Source organism: Podarcis bocagei (assembly GCF_964188305.1).
Source record: "Podarcis bocagei genome assembly, chromosome: 9".
Classification (NCBI taxonomy): Eukaryota; Metazoa; Chordata; class Lepidosauria; order Squamata; family Lacertidae; genus Podarcis; species Podarcis bocagei.
In genome coordinates, this window is record NC_138134.1 from 15176823 (window position 1) to 15186481 (window position 9659).

The window sequence follows — 9659 nt, forward strand, 5'->3', positions numbered from 1 at the left end:
TGCTGAACTGGGAAGAGGTTAGGAAATTGCTACATAATAATCAGCAATATGGGTAGGGGCAGTGGGGAGAGAAAGAAATCAATAAGCTGTTTTTTATGCTGACTGAAGAGAAAATAAATCACATGGGTTATAATCATTGCTTATAGACCTGAGCAGGCAGCTCTCACAGTACTATATCATGGGCAAGGATTACCCTTTTGTGACTTTGACTTACCCAGTTGAGTCTAAGTACTGCAGGAGCTTCAGATGTCTGGGGTTATATTACATTGTGTACATCATTCATGTCAAGTTCCCCCATCTGGCCGCCAACATCTCACAGCTTGCTGCTTCAAGAATTTAATCTTTTGCATCTCCTACCTGCAAAGCAAAGTTAGACAGCAAGTTGGGAGCGTGCAGATTAGTACAAGACCTTAACTGCAGCAAACAGCTGAAATCCGGGGCTGAGATAAAATTGCTTGCTTGCTTTTATGTTTATTTTTGTGAGTGTCAGAGAGCATCTCCCAGTGCTTTAGAAAGGCATGTTGTATTTCTAAATGTCCATGTTTATTGCAATTTATTGCCTCAGGAATGAGCCTAGACCCACTTGTACCCCTCAGATTCAAACACATACCCTTCTCACCTCTTCACCCACAAGGAGGAGTTTAAAAGGTTTCCTTTTTTTCTCTTTCTCTTTTCTTTTAATAAACAGAGTTTCCTAGGTTATCCAGACCTGGACTAATTGTGGTTAATCTTAATTATGGTTTGCTTGAAACAAGCCAACTTCAACCCATGGTTTGTGAAGCTGGTTTGTTTCAAGCAAACAAGAATTTAGCTTTACCACACACTTTGGGGTGGGGACTTAACTCTGACCTTCTGTTAATCAAAATTGGAAGTAAAAATTCTGGTGGTCGCACTGGAGGAAAAGAGGAAAGGGGAACATGTGAGTCTGGAGGAGGCTAGTTTCATTCACATCACAGTAAATAATAGTTTTTCAGGATATGCAAATGCAGGCATTCTTAGTTTCAATCAGTTGTATTCCTATGTTCTTCCTGATCCCAATGTGCTCAGGCTTATTTTCCCTCACTCACATTCAATCTGATTGACTGGAGTGGCTTACCTTATTTAGTGATAATGCTGCGGTCCAAAATTTCACCAAACACAATCATGAGAATTATCATCACAAATCAAATGGCAATATTTCTCAAGCATGACTTAGGACATGGCTCTTCAGCCTTGGGTCTGTAGAAGGACTGCAGTTCCCATCATTCCCAGTTGGTTTAGCCAGTGGTCAGGGATGGTGAGCATTGTAATCCCAACATCCACAGATTTAAGGCCAAAGAACACTGGTTTAGGATAAGAAGTACAAAAAAGAGAATGACACTATAGAGGAGCAGCAACTTAGAATGGGGTTTGGGAATCATATTAAACGCTACTGAAATGCAGGATTGAGCAGCTTAAGTATATCCTAACTGCAAGTTTTATTTTTAACTTTTTTCCAATTCAATATTTTGTTATTGAAACAGAATCATCATCATGGATAGTAGAGTCTAAAAGCAAGCAGGGAACCATTTCCTGGAAACTCTCAGTGTTAAAATTAGCAAAAACATTCTGGTCTCCACCTTGAAATATTTCCCACTTATACAGAACAGGAAATGTCCCAATTACCTAGCATGGTGCCTCTTTTGAAAGCCTTCATAATAAGCTAGTTTGCTGCAAGGGGGTGGGGTGGAGAGACACATTGTGGCTATACTCTTTGTGAAACTGCTGGAATCCACAACAAATTCCATCCTTCCAGCCCTGGACTTCATTTGAAGGTGTGGCTTTCAGCACCTCCGTGGCCACATCCTTTTGGTCCAGACAAGGCAGAGTAGCAAAGGTGGTTGCAATAAGGCTTCCTATAATGGCCTGCATGGCCACCTGTAGTCAAGGTCTTGTTGCGTTTTTCGCCCTTCAAGCATGGCCTCACCCCCAGGGTGACTTTCTCAGCGAAGTACACCTCCTTCTGGCACTTGGGCCACTAGGGCATCCCAATGGAAGGCGGTGGCAGAAGCCACCAGGGGAGAGCCATGACCCTGCCTGCTTGCTTGTGGAGGTTGCAAGTTTTATCATGACCCTACTGAAGAATGAAGACCCAGAGGAGTTATGAGAAAATGAAACAGTGGTCAACTTGTTTGTACTTCACTTTGCATCATGCCCAGATATCCTGTGATATATGAGTACAGCTTCTGCAATGGGAATCCTCCATGGATGCACTATTGCACAAGGGAGCAATAAACAAATGACTGTGGGGATAATGTATATGAATATTCTAAAGCAGTCTTCCCCAAACTGGTACCCTCCCAACGCCCATCAAACCCAGCTTTCATGGCCAATAGTCAGGGTCCAGCAGTAATGGCCGATGTAGTCTAGCATCACCTTGAAAGCACCAGTTTGGGGATGGATAGTCTAAAGCAGGGGTCAGCAAACTTTTTCAACAGGGGTCCGGTCCACTGTCCCTCAGAGCTTGTGGGGGGCCAGATTATATTTTGGAAAAATAATAATAATGCACAAATCCCTATGTCCCACAAATAACACAGAGATGCATTTTAAATAAAATGACACATTCTAACCATGTAAAATCACCAGGCAGGCCCCGCAAATAACCCAGAGATGCATTTTAAATAAAAGCACACATTCTACTCATGTAAAAACACACTGATTCCTGGACTGTCCGCGGGCCGGATTTAGAAAGCGATTGGGCCGGATTCGGCCCCCAGGCCTTAGTTTCCTACCCATGTTCTAAAGTGTTACATTAACCCCAAAACTGGAATTCCTTCCCCACAGAAAACCTTTGCTGAAAACCTTTAGGTGAATACAGTTGTACCTTGGTTTTTGAACAAAATGCATTCCAGAAGTCCGTTTGACTTCCGAAATGTTCAGAAACCAAGGCGCAGCTTCCGATTGGCTGCAGGAGTGTCCTGCAGCCAATTGGAAGCCGTGGAAGCCATGCTGGATGTTCAGCTTCCGAGGCAAACTTTGCAAACCGGAACACCTACTTCCAGGTTTGCGCCGTTCGAGTTCTGAGTTGTTCGTGAACTAAGCTGTTCAGAAATCAAGGTACGACTGTGTGTGTGTTTGTGTGTGTGTGTCTTTCTCTTTTTGTACTTTAAGAGAGCTTTCTTAGAATGACAAGAATTTTGAAATCTTTGCTGAGATTTATGGAGTTTTAAAAATCTTTGTGTTTTTCATCCTTGAACCTGCACTTTGTTTTTAGGATTAGTGGACTATGTACCAAAGGTGGCCTATAAGTAGGTTTATAAATAAAGTAAATAAGCAACAACTTACTTTATTTGGAGTTGTGTGGTGATCAATTGCCAAGACATTAAGCAAGGACTGTTTCATAACTGTGTATTTGAGATTTTCCTGTTTTAGCGGGAAAGATACACTTTCTGGCAATTTTATGTTGTCTTTCGGGAAATGTAGATACTTTAATGGTGAGCACTATATATGACTAACAAGGAAACATGTCTTTCTGTTGGAGAAATAATAATAAAGGGAATTAATCCCTACTATCCCAGAATGACAGTACTTGTGAAGAGAAGAGAAAGGGGAGACTATTGTTCACTTATCAACAAGCTCCTACTCATTCTGCTTTTCATTGTAACTATAGCATTTCATTTTTTATGCGTGTTATTAAATATACAAATGTATCTTAGCCCATTTTAAAACCTGAGAGTTCATAATGTTCTTGACGTTAAGTTTCATCTTGCTATTTTTCACAGCCAGTGTGGGATGTAAATTGTGTGTGTGTGTGTTATTAAAACAAATAAATCTTGTACTTACCTCATATTTATTTAAGGATGTAATGCATAAAGAAAAGTTAAGAGATACTGCATGCAGCATACTATCAGGATATAAAAGGTAAAGGTAAAAGTAAAGGACCCCTGGATGGTTAAGGACAGTCAAAGGCGACTATGGGGTTGCGGCACTCATCTAGCTTTCAGGCTGAGGGAGCTGGCGTTTGCCCACAGACAGCTTTCTGGGTCATGTGGCCAGCAGGACTAAATTGCTTCTGGCACAATGGGACACCATGACGGGAACCAGAGCACACGGAAATGCCATTTCAGGATGTACTCCACTGCAGTGATATGCATTTGTATTTGTGTGTTTGTGTGTATACATACATCATGACAAAGAAGAAAAGAGAAGACAAAGAAAAGAAAAGGCAGTATAGTTGTAGGCTAAAAACACAAATACTTTGAGAGAAGTTTCAGGTAACACTTCTTTGTGCTGATTAGAGGCATATAGTGCTCTGAGATGAGAGAGAGGAGTCTGCTTAAATTGACAACTCCGTATATAGTCAATCAAGGTGGTTTAGCCACTTACTACAGAAACAGTATGGAATCTGGCTTCCAATTTTAATCCCCTCAAAAGCATTTTGTTGTTGACTTTCTACCAGACTTTTGCTTAAAGCAACAATTGATGTGAATACAGGGGTTTATTCCATGGTGCTAGGAGAAGATAAAGGGCCTTCAGTTAAGAGTGGCAGAATATTTCATGGGCCTTTGGCTGCCCCAAGATGCATATTCATGTATTTGCCTCAGGAAACCAATATACATCTCTACCTCTCAACATACTTATTGTGTCCTCCCTTCAGACCCCAACTATTTCTGTGTTGAGTGGTTAAAGCCTGTATGGGTTAGGAAAGAGCAAATTTGTCAATTTTGGTTTTATTAGTGTCTCATTTTTCCAACCTTAAATTCAGTCTTCCATATTTCCATATCAGCTTGTGGGTTTTTAAAGTTCCCATGAAAATTCACCACCATTTTTGTGCCAATTTTTTTTTCTGGTACATATGGCTTCCACAAGCATTTCCCCCCTAATAGAATGCATTTTGTATGCTTTTTTCACACATACATGCATTTGTATGCACACTTCATCCGACTATGTGCATTTTTGTACATATTGCTTGGTTGCAAAACTGCTTTGAAAAATTCAGGAAAGTGTGAATTTCAAAGAACAGCTGTGCCTCATTTCACACATTGTCTCAGAAAGCGCAGATTAGGTAGATTCACCATTTCTTCCCCATATCTAATATGATGCTTCTAGTTGTGCTGGGATGACCTTTACAGAGAGCATGACAAGGGGAGTGTGGCCTTGCTCCTGCTTCTCAGTCTCTTTGCAACTTTTGATACCATTGATCAGCTTCTTCCTGTACTGGCTCTGTGGAATAGGAATTCGGGACACTGTGTTCTAGTAATTCCAGCCCTGGCTATGGAACCGGGTCCAGAAAGCATGACTAGGAGAATGCTTTAGGGGGGCTTCAGTAGTTATGCTTTGCTATGGGGTGCCACTGGGCACTATTTTTCCCCCTCCATAAATACCTACAACTTCCTAAGTAGACACCCGTTTATAGCCCATATTTTGAGAGAATGTATCATTGAATTCAGTGGGACTTAATTCTAAATAAGTGTGATAGCATTGCAGCCTAAATATTTATGAAGTCTTGAGATAATGCATTTGAAATTTTCTTCCTTTTATATGTTTTTTTCATAAAGGAGTTATGATGTGCCTAAAGATTTATGAATGAGACATGTGATCCCAAAAGCTCTCATATTAGTTTTTGAACTAAGCTATCATTTAGTGTGAATTTGTTGCATCTGTGTGATGGATTGCACAGATAGATCTTGGCTGATTTATCACCCATGGTGGAATTATGCACTTCTATCAAAGGCAGAAGCATCCCATTTTGGATTTAGCAGTATGAATATGTATGCTGCTCAATATGGTCTTGAGCATATCTTCTGAAAAAATAAACAGACATAATGACTGCAGATAGCTTTTAAATAGAAAGGTGTAGCACACATTTAGCAGCTCAGCAAGGATTCTGCTTTTGATTTTCATCCGAAACGAATTTACCATTCAGACTGGACCATTTTCTCATTGCTGCTACAATAAGAAAAGAATGTACACAAAAAGATAACTACCCATCATAATCTGAAACAAAATATTTGAGTTAGCACAAGCAGTTGTGCCACTGGGACTCAACAAGCATTGAGGTTTTTGTTACTAATGAAGTAACTTCATTCACAGAACTTCAAGACCTTTGTAAGCATGCAGTTTGAGTGCTTCCCATAGCCTTGTGAGTATGCAAAGTTGTCAGGCTTCCTTGAATTGACTTCCTCTCCCATGGCCATATATGAGGAGATCAAACTAAAGGAATTCTTACCAGTTATTTTCTCTAATAAAAACAGCAAAGGACAAAAAGTGTCAACCCAGAATGGCGGTACTCCCAATTAAGGCTTACACCCCTCCAGTCCCTATTGATCTATTTCACTCCTATGTCTTGTAATCTGAGCTTGTACCCTCTGTGCTTTCTGTACTGAGACTTTCTGCGCACTTCTCGACCTTGGGCTGAGTGGAGAAATGCTATCCAGAGACTGTGAATCTGTTAACCCTCTCTCTCCCAGTGTTTCTTCTCCTAGCTGTTCCCCATCCAGTATTTCCCAGCTTCTGCCTTCTGAACTATGCCCCTCTGCAAGCCATTCAGGAGCAGGAGAGGGGGAAGGCTGCCACCATTACAGTGCAGCCCTCCTCAGCACAGTCCCTGACAAAAGTGAAGTGTGTGGCAACTGGAGAGAGGCCCTCCTCAGTTGCAACACCCCAATTATGGAATTTTATTCCAAGGAAGCTCACTGCTCACTCCTGGCCTACACTGACTTGCAGTAGCTCTCCAATGATTCAGTCAGAGACACCTCACCACTCTTATCTGGAAATTCTGCCACAGAGATTAGACCCCAGCCCTAAATAAAGGAACAGCTAACCTTCAGTACACAGGCTGCCTACAACTCCCCCAATGTTTTTCTGTGCCACCTGGACTCCTTGTTAGTGGTGTTCCAAATAAAGTGAGGTGGCGAGCCAGATAACCTATTTTACCTTTAACAGAACTGAAACAGTACTTTAATTTGGCCACAAAAAAGGAGGGTAGGGATAGGGACGCAGGAGGCATCGCCCCTCTTAAGGAATTGGTTCCAAGGTTGGCAGAAACTTCCCTCCATACTTTTACAAAAGTACCATATTTCCCCCCTGAAAAAAGGGACTGATTTTCTCCTGCTTTCGGGTGAAGGGGTGTCTTCAAAACTTTTGAGGAAAGCAAACTATCCTGAACAGTTCAAAGCAATTTCTTTTGCTCACCCAATCGATGACTGATCAGATAATTTTAACACCCCCAAAATAACAGTAACAGTAACAATAGCAATAGCAATAGCAATAGCAATAGCAATAGCAATAACAACAACACACTTCTAATTAGTACAGTTAAAGGTAGAATCTGGTATTCTATAGTGTTTCACTACCATCAAATAACAATAGATGCATTAAATTCTCTTTGTCTTTCTCACTCACCCTCAGACACACTCTAGATAACCAACACTGACTGTCTCTAAACATATATCAAAAGTATCTATGTATTTTGTTGGTTTTGTTTCCTTAATTGCTATTTGTTCACATAATTCAATGAAGCCACTGTACTTATTTTTTTTCTGACCTATTGAGCACCTATAACCTTATAATACATTTATGAAAAACATTCCAGTTTCATTGATAGCAAAAACCCCCAAACAAATAAACAAACACCCCTCCCCCAAAAAAAACTTAGCACTAATGGATTTCATGGAAATACAAGTGTTCTGCTTGTTTGTTTGTTTTTTAACAAGAAATAATTGACCTATTTCAATAAAAAATGTCACTGGCAATTTTGAGGAGAAAGTGTGTCTGTTCACAGAAACATGCATAGACACAAGTCTACCTAATTCAATAGTACAAGGTCAAAGTCTTTCATCCACTGGCATTTAAGGTTACAGGATAATCTAGACTTTGCTGTAAACAACATTTATTATTATTTTTTGTTGCCAAAGGCAAATTGCTGAGATGCACACTATTAAAAGGGTATCCAAACAAGCTGCCACATAAAATAGTTCCATATTTCTTATGCAAATCTATGAGCAATTTCAGCTTAATAAGGTAATAGGCAAGTCAACCTTGCTTGGACAGGAACTATTTCTGTTAAAGGTAATGACATATACAGATGTGTGTTTGGTAATTTGTGTTTATACATTTGCTTCAAAGGGATCTCTACCCCACCCAGGACAACCTGCACACCATGTTTTAGAAAGCAGGGAAGTGTCTTCTGGGCAATTTTCCAGTCAGATATTTAATTTGATAGCATTGTGGTAACCCTTTGCCAGCTGCCTAAGAATGTCACATCTTGCACAAAATCTGGTGCCTGTTAAGGATCAAATCAAGTCAGTCAGTCAAATTTATTAGCTGAAAATCATTGGTCATCACAAAAAGAGTAGCCCACCATCTTTGCTCTTGCTGCCATACATTTAATTACTTGATAACAGAATTTAACCATTTTCAGTTGTGCTGCCTTTTGATTTATTTGCTGCCCTTTTATTTTCAATCAGTGTGTGGTGTATCACACAAACACAATAGCTGAATTAAAACTATAGCGTGCAATGTTTTTATGAGCAAAATACTTGCACTTTTTAAATAATATATATATATTATTAAAGTTATAAATTTAATTTGTGTGAGATGAGCTGTTCATGTCTCTCCAAAGTGTAGCATCAAAATATTTCTTTTTTCCTAGTGACAAATTCCTAACAAGGCCATTATTTCTGAGTTTATTGAAATCTCTAAATCAAATCAACTTCCATTATGTTTTTTCACAGTACCACAAAAAAATTCTATTAGAATTTTATTTTCTCTGAATTTACTTCATTGTCGCTGCATGCATTTTACTTGCTGAGTTAATTAAATTCCTTGCCTCTTTCCCACTAGCGAAGAATTTCAGTGCCATATTCACTAATGAATAAAAGGGTTTTGCTGTTAAGAGAGACTGGATGCGACACATGTAATCAAAATAAAATTATATATGTGTATAACTGTAATTGGCAGACTAACAGACTACTGGCTATCCTAGTAAGTGTGTCATAAGCCGAGACCTAAGAATCAGACACCACCATTTTAGTAGAGTTTAGGGGATGGGGCATAGCCGAATGGTAGAGCATCTGTTTTCCATGAGTAAGATTCTAGGTTCAATCCCTGGCTTCTTCAGTTATGTCCCATTCTCAAATCTTGGAGAGCTGCCTCCAGCAGACAGTTCTGAGCTAGATGGTTGAATGGACTGATGTCATAAGAGGCATCATATGTTCTGTTCTGGCTGGATGAAGAAGACTGCTGGGAGCCTCTCTCCCAAGAGCCCCTCAGAGAAGGCTCCAAAGATGATACTTTAGAGCCCAGAGCCTGGAACACTGAGGAGCAGTCAGCAGAACAGACAAGCTAGGAGATGATAGAAACAGGAGACCTGAGCAATCAAGGGGAGTCAGGAGAAGGAGTGCCCTCCAGGACAGGATTAGAAGCTGAGAATTACAGCATGTGTGCAGATACAGGGGCATAGGAAGGGGGCTGCGGGGGGTACGGTCCGCCCCGGGTGTCATCCCTGAGGGGGTGACAAAATGGCACACCGTCGGGGACGGCATTTACAGCAGGGCCTGGCCTGCAGCGTGCCCGAGCCACTCATCTCTCTTAGGAGTTGTGCTGGGACCAGGGGTAACCCGAGTAATGCGGTTCAGGTCTGGTCCCGAATCCAAGGGTTCCACAAGGAGTCAGTCCAACAGGGCCAAGGTAGGAAACCA

At 40.7% G+C, this 9659-nt stretch overlaps 1 long non-coding RNA gene across 1 annotated transcript; it reads right to left on the reverse strand.

Moving 5' to 3' along the window:
- Positions 1–219: 219 nt before the first annotated feature.
- On the reverse strand, positions 220–8243 carry LOC308594656. Its single transcript, XR_014011530.1, has 3 exons — positions 8119–8243; positions 1097–1322; positions 220–357 (listed from the first exon to the last, which is right to left on the reverse strand). It is a non-coding gene; the product is annotated as an uncharacterized lncRNA (long non-coding RNA).
- Positions 8244–9659: the final 1416 nt, after the last annotated feature.